Raw genomic sequence first — 16,874 nt, 5'->3', positions numbered from 1 at the left:
CCCACCTGGGGGCCCTCCTCGGCCCCAAACGAGTGCCCACCCCAGTTTGGTCATTCCCCCGCCCCCATACACAGCACAAACAAAGGGCTTCCTTCTGCCCACCTGCTGCGTTCACTGCCAGTGCTGTGCTCACCCCTACCACCCCTCCCCTCCCCTTGGGGGCCCACATGTTCTTTGGGCCAGGGTCTCATGGGGGTAGGGGGCCAAGTTGGGGGCCCAGGAGGCAGGTAGGGGGAAGAGGAAGGGGAATAAGATGCTCAGTTACCTCACGTCGGTGCCCGCTGGGGAGGGGTCCGGGAAGAAGGCAGGGGGTGCCTGGCGGGTACTTTTCTATCTTTTATTTCCAGATTTTTTTGTATCTAAACTTGCAGATTTGTATTATACAAGGACAGCCAATAAAGGAAGAATATAATGGTGCCCCTCTAGAAGGCAGGGTGTGTGTGCAGGGGGGATGGTGTGGAGACAGAGCCTTTCCCCGAGTCATCTCCTAAAACCAGAGGGAGTAAAGAGGGTCTCCCTGCATATTCACCTCTGAGTCGTAGCTTGGGAGCAGGCAACACTGACCCAGCACTCAAGAAGTGGGTTATTAATGGGTACCCCAAACTAATCACTCCATTTCTGATTCTTATAGATTTTGAAACAAGGAATTAAAAAAAAACATATAATCTGCTGCTAATAACTTCAGTATTAAAATTTTAAATAATTACGTTTGGAGTAGCGTATCTTCGAGCTGGCGAATTCACGTTTCAGCAACTGCATTTTCCGTAACTTAGGCCAAAGTGTCATCTGACATGGCAGCACGTTTTTAAGTCTCTCTGTTGTTTCTTGGGTTCCTTGATAGAATCTACAAAGTTATATATTTTAAAATATATAATATATAAATTATATATTTAATTCTTTATAGCTCTCTAAAATGATGAGATTGGTTTCGTGAACCCCAATATTATATCCCCATTTGACAGATCAGGAAGTTGAGTCACTTACCCAAGGTCACACATCTGACTAGTTGGGGAGCTGGGATTCAAGCCCAGCTTCTGGTCGACCTCAAGGCCAGTCACTGAACCACCAGGCCATGAGGGAACAAGCCTAGGGTCTGCCCTCAAGGGTTTACATTACAGGCCATCAACTGGCTGGATCCTGGACTAGGGGACCTGTGACAGATGGCTCACCAGGGCAGCAAGAGTGTCCCCAGGGAGCAAGCAAAGGACTCTGCTTGAAAAGAGCCACGCTTTCTTAATCCAAGCCTTTGCAGATGTCATTTCCTCTGCCTGAAACACCCATTCCTGACACTGCACCGTCTCCCAGAAGAATGCTACTCATTCCTTTTTTTTTTTTTTTTTTTGGATTGCAGTTTGCTTTATTGTCCCCCAATAATAGAATGTCCTGGATGCCATTTCATACAGATGAGTCACATATAGATCTGTGTCACCTCTCTTTTAACACTTCATAGGATGCTACTCATTCTTCAGGCCTCAGCTCAAATATCTCCCCTTCTTAGAAGTGGAGCCTCTTCCAAGGCCCCGCCCCCATCCAATCCTTTCAAAGCTCTATGACCCATCAGGCTGAGTCAGGAGCCCTCTGCTGATCCTACAGGGCCCTGTGCTTCCCGCATCCTGGCCCTAACGCCTCTCTGTTTCCCCCAGCCCAGGCCTGACCCATTCTGGGCTGTCACTATCTGGCCCCCCACTGGACTGTCAGTGAGGGGTGGGTCTGGGGCTGTCTCGGTCACTTTGTGTTCAGGCACAAGGCCAGAGAAGAGGCAATCTCAGCAATTCACCGCTACAAACCGCTGGCGAGTGAGAGGGGCAGAAAAGGCCTAGGACTTGGATATGATTCGAACTACTGGTCTCATGGAGAAACAGGCCACGCAGCACACAGAACATAAGGGACAGAGTCAAGACCATCTTCCATGCCAGAGGCTGATCTTTACACAAAACCATTCTTCGCTGTGCTCAGAGCAGTCTTTCTCAGACACCCCTCCGTAACCCCCCTCCCCCCCACGCACACCAATCTCCGTAGAAGCAGATGTTTTGGGCCCGCGGAGCTCCACGGATCCCTTATCTCCCGAGGACCTCCCACGGACTCCTCTTAGCCAGTTTCCCCATTTTCCCTCCCACGCCCGATGGAAACTCTCGCTCTTCACGGCGCTTCCCTCTCCACAGAGACCATGGATCTGGGATTAACCTCCCACTCTCACTTCCCCCAAGCTTCGGCTCTCTTAGAATAGACCCGAGGACGCGGAGTTAACGCACCAGCCCAACCCAGTGGCCTCGTCCCACCTAACACCACGTGATGCACGCCCCCCCCCGCCCCCCCGGAGAGCTTGCTTAGGGCGACGTCCACAGGCGGCTGCAGCGCCCCCTTCCTGGTTCACTTTGGAAAGCTCCGCCCCCCAGGCGCCTCCTCTCCAGGAACCACCCCGGGCGGCGAGGACTGTTTTGGAACCTTCCACGCCAGACTGCGCTTAGCGCCCCGCCCTTTTCCGGAGCTCTTTGGAAAGCTCCGCGCTGCGGCCTCCTGGGGACCAAGAACAGACGCCGCCCCACTGGCGATCTGCTGCTCCCCGGGGGTGCTTCCGCCACCCTACGAAGGGCCACTCGCCGCCCTTGTTGCCTCTTGTCTCTCCGGAAACATTCCGCCGACAAACAACCCCCCGCCCTCAAGGCGCCGCTCGGACCTCGGGCTCCTGCAAGACCAAAAGGATCACGGTAGAGTCTCCCCGGGCGCAGTAGAACAGCGCCCCCGTGTGGCCCTGTCCTCCAGAACCCGCGGAATGGCCGGATTCGTGGGCTGCAGCAGAGACCCGCCAGACCTATGCTAAGGTAGAAAAAGTGTTTGAAAAAACAAAACAAAACAAAACAAAACAAAACTAGGCCTTCCCTGGTGGCGCAGTGGTTGAGAGTACGCCTGCTGATGCAGGGGACGGGGGTTCGTGCCCCAGTCCGGGAAGATCCCACATGCCGCGGGGTGGCTGGGCCCGTGAGCCATGGCCGCTGAGCCTGCGCGTCCGGAGCCTGTGCTCCGCAACGGGAGAGGCCACAACAGTGAGAGGCCCGCGTACCGCAAAAGAAAAAAAAAAGAACTAGCGTCACAGTCATGGACAACATCATCCTTCAGGGTCTGGCTCAGGCGTTCACTCCGCTAGGAAGTGCTCCCTGATTCCTCCCATCTGGATCTCCGCTGTCCCCCCTGTGCTTCCCCTATCCTGGCCCTGACCCCTGTGCCTGTGTCTCCTCCATCCATTCTGGCCCTGACCCTCTGGGCTGTCACTGGGCCTGTGAAGCCAGGGACAAGAGCTGTCTTAGTCACCACTGTGTCCCCAGCATCGCCCAGGGCAGCACAGAGTAAGGTTCAGACGACCTGCAGGGCACCTCCTGGGGAGAATTCATTTAGTCCCTCACACATATTTTGCTTAGTTTTGTTTAACAGTTTTGTTGAGGTGTATTCTACATATCATAAAATTCACCTGTTTTAAGTGATGTAATGATGCTGAGTGATTGTTTCTGCAGGGTTGTACAGCCATCATCACAATCCCATTTTTTTTTAAATTTATTTTTTACAATCCAATTTTAGAACATTAACGTCACCCTAAAAAGACCTCTTGTGCCCACTTGCAGTCAATTCCCATTCCCATTCCCAGCCTCAGCCCCAGGCAATCACTGATTACTTCCCTTCATTATGTATTCCTTTCTTCATTTTACAAGCATTTTCGGAATACTTGCTTCTATCAGGTGCTGAGTGCTGAGGATACACAATGACACACACAGGCCCTGCCCTCGGGGACCACAGTCTGGTTGGGGCGATGGCTAATGGGAAGATATATTTGCTCGCTCATTCCTTCATTCAAAAATATGTATTGGGGCTTCCCTGGTGGTGCAGTGGTTGAGAGTCCGCCTGCCGATGCAGGAGACACGGGTTCGTGCCCCTGTCCGGGAAGATCCCACATGCCGCGGAGCGGCTGGGCCCATGAGCCGTGGCCGCTGAGCCTGCGCGTCCGGAGCCTGTGCTCCGCAACGGGAGAGGCCACAACAGTGAGAGGCCCGCGTACCACCAAAAAAAAAAAATGTATTGAACACCTGTGCCAGCTACTGTTCTAGGCCCTAGGGATATAGCAGTGGGGGGAAAAAGAAAACATCTCTCTTTGTTGGAGTTGATATTCTAATGAGAGGATTAAAAAAAAGAAATAAGCAAGTAGATATGTGATTTAATGGTTGGAAGCCATGGCAAGAGTTTGTCTTCTGGTCTAAGAAGGACGGGAACCCATTGGAAATTTTCAGCAGGGGGGTGACATGATCTGATTTACATTGTGTAAAGGTTCACTCTGACTGCCACGAGGAGAATGGATTATGTGGTCGCCAGCAAGGGTGAGGGTCAGTGTGGGGGAGTGATGATGACCTAGTCTAGGGCAGGAGCAATGGGAAGGGGAGAGAGTGATGAGGAGATAAAATCAAGATATCAAGTCAAGGACCTTAGTGGGTCAGTTAGGGTAATTTGCATATGGACTTATAGTATTATATTAATCTTAAAGTTTCCTGGTGTGATAATGGTATTGTGCTTGTGAAGGAGAATGTCCTTGCTCTTACGAGATGTCTGCTGAAATAGTAAGGGTGAAATGTCACAAAATGACTGCAAGCAATTCTCCAATAGACCTTTTTCTATTTACAACTCTCTACCTATAGATATCTATATACATAGCTATCGATATATAGTCACCAGTTTTTAACAATTAGTCATCTCACTCTCACTTTCTATCAATATCTGTATCTATATCTATGTATCTAGAAAGAGAGAGAGAGAGCTAATTGTTAAAACTGGTGAATCTGTATCAAGAATATGTGGATATCCCTTATACTTTTCCTGCAATTTTTTTTTTTAAACAAACAACGTGGGGCTTCCCTGGGGGCGCAGTGGTTGAGAGTCCACCTGCCGATGCAGGGGATGCGGGTTCGTGCCCCGGTCCGGGAGGATCCTGCATGCCGCGGAGTGGCTGGGCCCGTGAGCCATGGCCGCTGAGCTTGCGCGTCCGGAGCCTGTGCTCCGCAACGGGAGAGGCCACAACAGCGAGAGGCCCGCGTACCGCAAAAAAAAAAGTTTTGGAACAATCTTTGAAAAAGCCTTCATTCACATTTTGTGGCTGCCCCATAACTAGTGTGATTGATCCGTGGTTGTGGGAGTTTGAGCATGATTTGCTGCTATAAACAGTGCCATGGTGGACGTCCTTACTGCTAAATTCTTCCGTGCACATGTGCACACAATAAAACCATATTTTATTGACCCCTTCCTCCCCTACTTGTTAACACCTCTGAAATCAGAATGCAGCTTACAACGCTTGTGGGTCATAGTTTAACTGGCAGTTTTTTTTTTCTCTCCTGGTGATTTGAAGTAACAACCCATCTTACCATCGATGGCCTCTTGGATGTGAATGGTCACTGGAGTAACAGTAATACTCAGAGAAAACACTCTTGTAACACTTACTATGAGCCAAGGTAACTCATAATAACCCTTGGGAGGTGGATACTGTTATTGTCTCCATTTTCCTGATTGAGCCACAGAGTTAAGGAACTTGCCCAGAGTTGCACAGCAAGGAAGTGATGGAGTGGGAATTAGAACCCAGGCAGTAGCTCCAGAGTCTCTTTGTATGTCTGAGTTTTGCAATATTTATTTATTTATTTATTTGGCTGCACCGCATGGCTTGCGAGATCTCAGTTTCCCAACCAGGGATTGAACCCGGGCCCCACGGTGAAACCCTAGAATTCTAACCGGTAGGCCACCAGGGAACTCCCAGTTTCCAGCATTTAGTACCAAGTTGAACATTGTAGTTGAGATGCCTCCCCCACCACACACACCCCAACCCTGTTTATACGCAAGAGACCCTGCTCCAGGTCCCAGATAACTGGATCAAAGAGATACCAATCCATCCACAGGGGCCCTTTGGACATTTGAGGCTGCATTGTCCTGTACACTGCAGCACGTTTTGAATGTCTAGCCATCCCAGGCTTATACATGCCTTTAGAACAGGTCTCAAAGTTTGGTCCAGGGTACCCTGGGAGTCTCCAAGACCTTTTGTGCACAAAGTTAAAATTATTTTCATAATATTACCAGGACGTTTTTCGCCTAGTTCACTGTCATTTTCTCATGAGAAGGGGGATTTGCCTGCCCTCTTTTTGGATCTGAGCAGGCTTGTGAGTTGCTTATAACCAGTAGCATATTGCAGAAGTGATGCTGCATGATTCCCAAGGCTAGATCAGAAGAGGTGAGGCTCTTTCTGCCTCTTTCGTTAAACAGAGACACTGAAGACCAGAGCTGCCATGCAAGAACTTTGACTGCCCTGAGGCCACCATGATTAGAGGAAGCCCAAACCAGCCCACACGGAGAGACCACATGGAGAAGCCCTGTGAGTACAAGGAGAGAGAGAGAGCTGCCCACACACCCCCAGCTGGTACCTCAACTGGGACACCCCACTGTCCCAGCTTCAGCCACCAACTAATTACATCCATATGGGATCCCAAGGCAGAACTGCCCAGCTGGACCCTTCCCAAATATCTGACCACAGACATGGTGAGAGATAAAAGGCTTACTGTTGTTGCTTTAAGCCACCGTGTTTTGGAGAGATTTGTTATCTAGCAGTGGTAACTAGAAAGAGGGTGGAGTACAGAAAATAAGGAACTTGCAGAGAATTGCAGCCTGGAGAGCTGAGAATAAGCATCTGTTGACAATAACAGCAGCTAATACTTAAGTGCTTTCTGTGTATGAGCACCATTCTAAGTGCTTGGCATTAATGAACTCATTTAATCCTCACAGCAACCCTAGGAAGTGAATGTCATTACTATCTCCGTTTTACGGGAAGCAAGGCAGGGAGGACATCGGGAATTGGATAAAAACGGAACTTGAACCTCAGCTGTGGCTTCAAGCAAAGGGCATTACTGTCGAGGAACATGTGACTTGGCTCAGCCAGTCTGGGCATTTGGGTGCACCCCAGGCCACAGTGATTGGCTCTGGCACGGCCGTGTGACCTCAGCTGGACAGTCAGAGTCAGCCTTATTACTTTGCTGGGGAAATCTGAGACAAAGGTGCTCCCCTTTACCTGGGGGATATGAATGAGGGTCCCTCTGGCCCAAAGGCTGCTGGCAGCTATCTTGGGAACTGCCGCTGGAAAAGGTGGGGCGGAGGGATGAGAAGAAATGGAGTCCTTGGTGACACTGCTGAACAGATGTGTCAGTTTTAGCTGACGCCAGCCAAGTGTGGAATTTCCAGTTACAAATTTCCTTTACAGTTTAAGCCATCTGAGTCAGCTTTTCTGTTGCTTGTGTCCAAGATTAATCAAAATATTTAACAACCAGTGATTTGGGCACTGAGCGATCAGCAGGCTTCATTGCTGTGCCTGATATTAAGGCTTTTTCCTCCCCTGTATTGGGAGGTCTGGGAAGTGGGGTGAAGGGGAAATTAGAGTGGTCACAGTGTGGAAAATGTGCAGATCTCGAGGAAGCATGATTTACCAACCAATACAGAAATAATTTAGTATCTCAACAATCAATGTAGCAAGATAGCTTGTCCAAGCTGTGAAAATTAATAAACAGAAGCCTCATTTAAAATGAAGTTGGGCGGCCAGAAGGGAGAGCTGTCATGCCCTGCCTCTCTAGGGCAATTATAGACCGGACAGGAAGAGATGTACCTTTCTGTTTTCAACAGGAAGAAGGTTACTGCCTTACTACCCATCAGGAGGAAGGAAGAATTTCTTCTTGCCCAGCAGCGATCCAGCCACTAAAAGGAGGCTGTTACAGCTCAGCCAAAGAAAAGCGATTAAACTTCAAGCTCCCAGTTTCTTCCACTGGACTCGGTTTATAACAGACCCTCCCAACTCTCCCTTCTCCTCTATAAAAGAATGTCCCTCTCCTTTGTTCTCCCCACTTGCTTGTGCTTTACCATAGAGTCCATGTCCCAAATTGTAATTCTCTGCTATTCCCAAATAAACCCATTTTGCTGGTAAAATACCTGGCTGTTTTATTGTTTTAGTTTTAAAAAGCTGAATATTAGCTTTACTTGCCAACTGACGCAACCCCCTTTTGGCATGTGCTAGCGTGAATGGATTTCTGTTTCCTACAACTGGGGGAAGAAAAAAAACCCTCTTATGAACTCTAGTCATGAATCAAACCTTCAGGAAATAACAAATAGCAGTGAAATCTCACTTTAACCGTATGAGGTCATTTCAGCTTCGGGTCAGGCAGAAACACTACGGAGATTTTGACTGTGAGTTGCCAGGGGATCCGCACCCTTTGGCCCAGCAATCCCACCACTGGGACGCACAAGGATGTGGATCGAGGCATTATTTATAATGGGAGGAAATTGGAAACAGCTTCAATGTCTGGCAACGCTGCCCTGTTGAGTAAACACCCTGCAAACATTAGAGATTGTGTTTATGCAAAGATGTTTTAACAAGGGAACAGCTTATGTTTTAAGAAGGGAAAAAGCAGGACTATATAAACAATTTGCTCACACAGTTATGTAAAACACACACACACACACACACACACACACACACACACCACTTTTCAAGCCTGAATAAAATAGAAAAGGCTGAAAGGAAATACATCAAAATGTTAACTACAGTAGTGATGTGGGATTGGGGAAGAGGTATTTTTGTCTTTCTAGTTTTCTGTATTTTCCAAATTGTGCTTAACCAACAACGAACTCTTCTTTTTAATCTTATTTTCGAAAATTTTAACTTAGGTCATGAACATTTCCAAACAGCTACCAAAAGCAGAGAGACAATAAACTCACATGGGCCCATCACTCAGCTTCAAGAACTGTCAACATTATGCTATTTTATCACCTTTCCCCTCTATTTGGAAATACTGAAAAAAAAAATACAAGTGATGGACATCATGTCCATTCTTAAATACCACAATGAACATCAAAGTAAACGGGGGGGCTGCATTTCCTTATATAACTCCAAAGCCTTATCACATCTAACAAAATTAACAAAATTTTAAATATCATCTCACAGCCAGTCCTTATTCAGGTTTCCCCCATCTGTCTCAAAAACATCTCTTTATGGTGGTTCTCTTTGAATTGAGATACAGACAAAGTACATTCACTGTTTGTTTTTTAAAAAATATTCTTATTTACAAACAGTAAAAGTCATCCATGGGTGTGTGTATGTGTACACCGTTTTATGAATTTTAATAAATGCATAAAATTGTATAACCACCGCCACAGCAGGATTCATGGCAGTTCTGTCACTCCAAAAATTCCCTCAGGCTTTGTAATCAAGTGTGTTTGGTTTTTGTGTTTCTGTATTTTTTCTTTTTTTCTAATGGGAGGAGAAAAGCAGTAATCGGAGGTGGTTGAAGCCCTGAAGTTATCTAAGATTTCAAAGCAAGGGTTAGGTAGGAGACCTGGGCTCCAGTCCTGCTCTCTGGCTTGGGGGTCTTCCTGTCTTGGAGAGGCAGTTTCCTCATCTGTAAGGTAGGTGCTGTGAGGACCCAGTGAGTAAGGAAGGGTGCCCAGGAAGCTCTCAGTGATAGCAGTGCTTAGTCTGACCTGCCCTTCCTTGTTTATTCACAGCCCCCCAGGCTGAGCCATCTCCTTGTCCGGGCACCAGGCCTGCACAGAGCAGCCATGTCCTCCTTATATCCTCTCCTCCCTCGCCCTCACAGCCAACATGACTCTACATTCTGTAGTTTCTACTTTCCGTGGGACTGGAATTCACCCCCCTCCTCCAGCCCAGAGTCCACAGGGCCTGTCCCATCTGGGTGCTTGCCTGGCCTCCAGCCTTCCCTTGGGTCACCTGGTCCCCTCAGCACCCTCCCCCCAGCCCCCAGCTTCCTAAATGTCACCACACCCTCTGGTGTGTCCCTGGATATCACAGAGACCTGCCAAGTGCCTCCATTCCCTATACAATATTATGTCCGGGCTTCCCTGGTGGCGCAGTGGTTAAGAATCTGCCTGCCAATGCAAGGGACATGGGTTCGAGCCCTGGCCTGGGAAGATCCCACATGCCGCGGAGCAACTAAGCCTGTGTGCTACAACTACTGAGCCTGAGCTCTAGAGCCCGCAAGCCACAACTACTGAGCCCACGTGCCACAACTACTGAAGCCTGCGCGTCTAGAGCCCGTGCTCCACAACGAGAAGCCACGACAGTGAGAAGCCCGCGCACCGCAACGAAGATTAGCCCCCACTCACCACAACTAAAGAAAGCTTGTGCACAGCAACAAAGACCCAACACAGCCAAAAATAAGTAAATAAATAAATAAATTTATTTTTAAAAAATTATTTCCCATAATAATCAGGAAATGAAATAAACAATATTAATGGCCAGAAAAGAGATGCAAAGGCTGAACTGTTCTCGGACCTCATATATATATAATCATGCCAATAAAAAAGAATTTAAAAATAAATACTACAGTACAAAAAAGAAAAAAAAAGTAGCATTGCTATTTATTCAAAGTTTATTGAAAGATTCAAAGTTGGAACTTGGATCCTTTGGTTACAGTCTGATGCAATAAAACTTCATGTAAATAATTGTGAGTTTTTTTCTCCTTGAGGAGAGAGAGAGATTGGGAAAGAGAGACACAGAGAGAAACCAAGAGAGAGCGTGCATGCAAGCAGGTTGCATTTCCAGTGGCTACTTTACAGGGAGTCTCAGCGCTGAGTCCCACCGTCCAGACATTGGGCCCTGAGCACTTGGGGGCCACGCTGCAAAACGACCCCCCCACCCCATCAGTACTAAGGGCAAGGGTATCGCAGGAGCATTACTTCCCGCTGCCTGGATGGGATTCAGAAATCCCATCCCTCCTTCTCCCTTTACAAGACCCCCTCCGCATACATCCCCGCCCCGGCCCTGTGCCCTGGCCCCGGCCCGCTCGCTGCCTGAGTTCTGAGTGGGAAGATGCGCTTAGTACGCTGAAGAAGGGAACTGAGGCGGCGGGGCAGGGCGTGCGGGTATAAAAGCACGTTGTGTTGGGAGAGAGAGGCCTGAGGGCCTGAAATGTCTTGTTTCTTAAGTTGGGTGGTGGGAACACGGAGGTTCATTCCATTTTCTTTTCGTTTGTTTTGTTTCTTGAAGCTGTTTATTGAAGTCGACGTGCATGCAAAACAGTACAGACTGTAAGTGTTCAGCAGGGTGAATTTCCGCCAGTTGAATGCACCTCGGTCACCAGCGCCCAGACCAAGAAGCAGTTTGGCTCCTTTCAGCGCATCTGCCCTCCCATCAGGGTCACCCTCATTTTGACTTCTGACGGCAGAGACTGTTTTATCCTGTCCTGAATTTGAAGTAAATAGAAGCAGAATATATATTATCTCGAGTATCTGGCTTTTTCCACTCAACGCAGTGTGAGACTCACTCTTGTAACCACGTGTAGTCATAGGTTGTTCTCATAGCAGATCCCGCTGTGTGGCTGTACCCAGTTTATTTATCCATTCTCTATTGGTGGCGAGGGAGTGAGTCAAGTGGAAAGAGTCCCCCAGGCAGAGGGAACGCCCAGTGTAAAGGTCCTGAGGTGAGAACATGTCTGGTGCTTCAGAGAAACAATAAGGAGATCCATGTGCCTGGAGAGGACTAAGCGGGGAGGAGAAGGGGGGACGAAACCAGAAGCAGATGGTGCCGAGTCGTATGGGCTACAGAGGGGGCTCCAGCTTTTACTCTGAGTGAGACGGAGCAGGGGAGGGACTGGATCTGACGTGGGTGTTCAGAGTCTCTCTAGCTGCTTGAGAAAGGGACTGGGGAGGGGGGCAGCGGTGGGAGCAGGAAGCCTGGGGAGGAGGGTGGGACACGGGTCACCGGAAGTGTTTAGGCTCAGAATACAATTTTTCTCTGTGTGATTAGTGATATATTTTATTCACTCCAACCATCATACTGTGTGATTTTATTGTCCCCATTTTTTGCTATGCTTCCCCCCCACCCTCACTAAGGCTTCTTTGAAGTGACCGCGGTTTTTGTTTGTTTGTTTTGTCTTGTGTTTTCTCACTCTTCCTTTTCCCTCCACTAATTTGGAATCTAGGCACCATTTCTATTCTTTCAGTAGTAATCCTTGAAACTTTATCATGCACACTGTAAAAAATCAGATCTGAAGTTTAATTAAAAGTTTAGGGCTTCCCTGGTGGCACAGTGGTTGAGAGTCCGCCTGCCGATGCAGGGGACACGGGTTCGTGCCCCGGTCCGGGAAGATCCCACATGCCGTGGAGCCTGTGCTCCGCAACAGGAGAGGCCCGCGTACCGAAAAAAAAAAAAAAAAAGTTTAATCTTCAGACCAAACACTACCTGGATCATAGAGCACTTTATCTCCCCAGTTCTACTTATATTGATATTGTAGTCCAGAATTTTAGATCTCAAAAAAATTTTTTTAACCTTTTTTTTTGGAGATCAATTCAAATTTACACACATTTGCAAGACTAAGAATAGCATAAAGAACATTCATATACTTTTTACTCAGGTTCATTTCTTGTTAACATTTTTACCCTCTTTAACATTTGCTCTGGAGACTTCCTGGTGGTCCAGTGTTTAAGACTCCACGCTCCCAGTGGAGGGGGCATGGGTTCAATCTCTGGTCAGGGAACTAGATGCCGCAACTAAGACCCAGCGCAGCCAGATAAATAAATAAACAAGTATTTTTAAAAAATTTTGCTCTGTTATGTTTGTGGGGGGAAGGGAATTTGTATAATTTGAAGCTAAGATACATACACATGGCCTTCTACTCCTAAATAGTTCAGTGTGCATTTTCTAAGAATATAGATGTTCTTTTACATAACCACAGTACAATGACTAACGTTCATAAATTTAACATTAACATGCAAAAGTTTCTTACTCTACTATTTGTATTCCAGTTTTGTCATTGACCCAATAATGTTCTAATTTATAGCATAACTTTTCTTCCAATACAGGACAAGAGGATATATTGTACAACACAGGGAATACAGCCTATATTTTTATAATAACTATAAATGAAGTAGAGCCTTTTAAAATTGTGAATCACTATATTGTACCTCTGTAACATATAATATTGTACATAACTATACTTTGCTTAAAAAATGCAGGACAGGACATCTTTTATAGGTAGAGTTGACAGAATTTGCTGATAGATTTGATGTAGGATGTAAAGGAAAATGTCAACTTCCTGAAACATTTTGGGGATTCACTGGACCCAGAGGCACAGATGATATACGTCAGGAACAGTCTCTCTGTTCATCTCCCAGCCCTGTTTTCCCTTGTGTTGGCTTCACTTTCAGACTACTCTTCCCTCAGGGGAGCCCCCAGTGCTCCAGGCCTAAGCCCTTCCAGCACGGCGAGTCTACGAGGGCCCTCCCCAACAACCCCGCAATGGTTCCAGGACTGACTCTCATTGGTCCGACTTCAGGGACACGCCCAATCCTGAACCAACTGCAAAGGCCAAGGGGAGGGATTCACTCATTGGCCAGGCCTGGAGTCTTCCTGTGGGATCAGCTAGGTCCCTACTCCAGACTTACTGGGCGTGGAGCCCAGCCATCTGCCTTTTAACAAGCCCTCCAGGTGATTCTGGTGCCCTTGTTTTAGGATAAAAGCTGAATCGCTACCACAAAGACACTTCAAAATATGATGACTTAAGTAAAAAAGTTTATTCTCACATAATACTCTCTCACATAATACCCACAGGTGAAATGATCCAGGCTGGCAACGTGGTGATCCAGGGACCCAGGTTCTTTCCACTCTAACACACAGCTGTTTGAAGCAATCCCAAGCCATCATATTACTTCGCTTCATGATTATTTTTGAACTGTTCAGAAAATGAACTCTGGAGACAAATTGCCTAGGTTCAATCCAGGCTCTGACACTTAGTAGTTGTGTGATCTTGGGTGAGTAGTTTCCTTACCTCTCTGTGCTTGAAATGAGGAAAATGCAAATGTAACAGAACCCATTTCATAGGGCTGATGTGAGGATTAAATGAGGTAACATGTATAAAGCAGCACAGTGCCTGGCACATAGGATGCACTATTTATGTATTACCTATGATGATGATGATGATGGTGGTGGTGGTGGTGAAGAAGAAGAAGAAAATGACGTTGACGGCGACGATGAAGACTGCAGTCAGCAGACCAAAGGCTGGAACCGGAGGTCGGTGCACGCTGTTGACTGTATAAGCATCAGCCACTAGGGGGCGCGGGCGGCTTGGGACGCGCTTGCTCCGTGACCGTCAGGGAGCGCTGCGGCGCTTGTCTGGCGAGCGTGGTGACAGTATGGACTATTTCCCTCTGGACATTCCAGAGGAGAACGCGCTGGTCCCGGCACGTGCCAAGGACCCCACAGCGCCGGGGCTAGAGGCTAGTGAGGAGGATGTAGGCAGGAAAAAGCTAGCTCTTTGGCACACCCTCCAGTCCCGGCGCGGGGTGAGAGGGAAGTTTGGGGCTCTCAAAACCCCACCCCACACCCAGGATACTGAAATTCCAACTCAAAGTTTTCCAGCAGTGTTGGCTATCCCAGTCCCCATTCCTGGGACATTTATACAGCAAGATGGTTGTGGAGGGTAATGGGATAACTACCGGCAGCCCAGGCACAGGCGCTTGAGGGAATGGGAGTATTTGGGAATTGCCTACAACGTTCGTGTGCTTTTCTTCTGTGAATGTCCAGAGCTTTCAACAGATTCTCAAAGGGATCTTTGAACAGAGACTGTTCAGAACGCTAGCTCTTCCTCCAGGAAGCCTTCCCTGATGTTCTCTCAGACTGGCTCAGGTGCCTCCTCTGGAACCCCACAACCTCTGATCTTCCCTATCCCAGCCCCGACCCCTCTCCTGTGCCTCTCCCATCCCAGCACAAATGGTCATGTCTGGCAATGAATCTTTTTTTTTTTTTTTTTTGCGGTATGCGGACCTCTCACTGTTGTGGCCTCTCTTGTTGCGGAGCACAGGCTCCGGATGCGCAGGCTCAGCGGCCATGGCTCATGGGCCCAGCCGCTCCGCGGCATGTGGGATCTTCCCGGACCGGGACACGAACCCGCGTCCCCTGCATCAGCAGGCGGACTCTCAACCACTGCGCCACCAGGGAAGCCCTGGCAATGCATCTTTGTCCCTCACTGGAGCTCCATGAAGGCAGGGACCAGGGATTCCTTGGGCACGAAAAATGTCAGCAGCATTGTCCAACACAAGGGCTGACATACAAAAGAAAGGGGAGGGGGCATTTAAAGGATATTTGCCTTCCTTACCTGCAGGCCTTTGCTGATGCTGTTCCCTCCACCTGGAACACCCTCCTCCACTGCTTTGTCTGGCTCATTTCCCCATATTGTTCAGGTCTCAGCTCAGACATCTTCTCCACGAGCCCTCCCTAGCTCCTACCTCTTAAGGCTGGGCTAAAGTTTGTGTTCTCAACACTCACTTATTACAAAGCAGATATTATATAGAAAATATTGTTGAATGAATGAATGACAGGTCAGTGTTTGGGCCAGGGTCCCTGTATTAGCTGAAGGGTCACTTCTTGACTCCCTTTGTAGAGTTTCTTTTTCTTTTTAACCACTTCATTGAGCTACAATTCACCTACCATACAACTCACCCATTTATTACTATTTTTTTAATTGGGGTATAGTTGTTTACAATGTTGTGTTAGTTTCTACTGTACAGCAAAGTAGATTCCCTGTGCTATACAGCAGGTTCTTATTAGTTACCTGTTTTATACATATTAGTGTATACATGTCAATCCCAGTCTCCCAATTCATCCCACCACCACCCCTCCTTTCCCCCCTTGGTGTCCATACATTTGTTCTCTACAACTCACCCATTTAAAGTGTACAATTCAGTGGGTTTTAGTACAAAGTTGTGCAACCATCTTCCCTCTGTGGAGCTTTGAGCCTCTCACAGTCTGACACCCCTCCCTGCCAAGGTCCCTGTGCTAAGTGTTTCTCACTGTCCCATTGAAGGGGAAAGAGTCTGGCCCCCAGGTGAAGAAGATCAGGTGAAGAACAAGATCTAGCCTTCTGCCCTCACCATCTGACCAACCACAGAGCTTGGCATTTCCAGGAAGCCCTCAGGTTATGATAACAATCACTGAGCACTTGCCAGATGCCAGGTGAAGTTCGAAGCACTTGACATACAGAATGATTCATGTAATCGCCACCAGCACTCCTGTAGAGTAGACACTATTGGTTGATCCTCCATGGGGCACCAGTGGGAATTCGACCCTTTCTGAAGCTCATGAGGGGTCAGGTCAAGAAGGAGCCCCTGTTCCCCATTTATACAACTTGAGCTGAACCTGGAAGATTAAAATTGATATCTCATGGACCAGACCCACAGGGTGGTTATAAAAAATATTATTATTTAAAATGGGGACATTTCCCTCTCTGTTCCATCCACTCCTTAAGCAGAATGTCCCTGGTTGCGTATCCTCGCCTTTGTACTTTGATTTTCTTATCCTGCACCTGCTTCCCTCTAGCGTCACTCACCTGGTCACTGAAGCATTTGAGTGTGAGAACCTAACACTAACAGGTGGGTGAAGAATGACTCAGGTACAGTCTTTTGTATTATTTTTTTTTTTTCCAGTGCCAATGGGCTCCCCCACTCCTGACTGTCCCCTGTCCTCTGAGCCTATGCTCATCCAGGCTTTCTGTTTTTTTTGGGAGGAGGAGACCTTTGGACTCCCCGCATGGTCAGGAAGAAGGCAGCAGCCACTGGGGAGGAGGTCCGTGCTGGGCTCTTTACCATCACACACACAGCTCATCCCCACCTCCACATGTCCTTGCACAGGCCACCCACCAGGACTGCCACTCCCTGCTCTGCCACAGCCAAATCCCAGCTGGAGGCCCAGGCCTGGATGCACCCCTCCAGTGACTACTGCTCCCACCTCCTTTCCATGGCCCACTTGTACCAGAAAAGCTCTAAACTTCTTTGGGGGAATTCCCTGGTGGCACAGTGGTTAA

The sequence above is a fragment of the Hyperoodon ampullatus genome (assembly GCF_949752795.1).
Source record: "Hyperoodon ampullatus genome assembly, chromosome: 18".
NCBI classification, from domain to species: Eukaryota; Metazoa; Chordata; class Mammalia; order Artiodactyla; family Ziphiidae; genus Hyperoodon; species Hyperoodon ampullatus.
The sequence above is the reverse complement of the archived record's forward strand: the minus strand, read 5'-3'. Positions refer to the sequence as shown.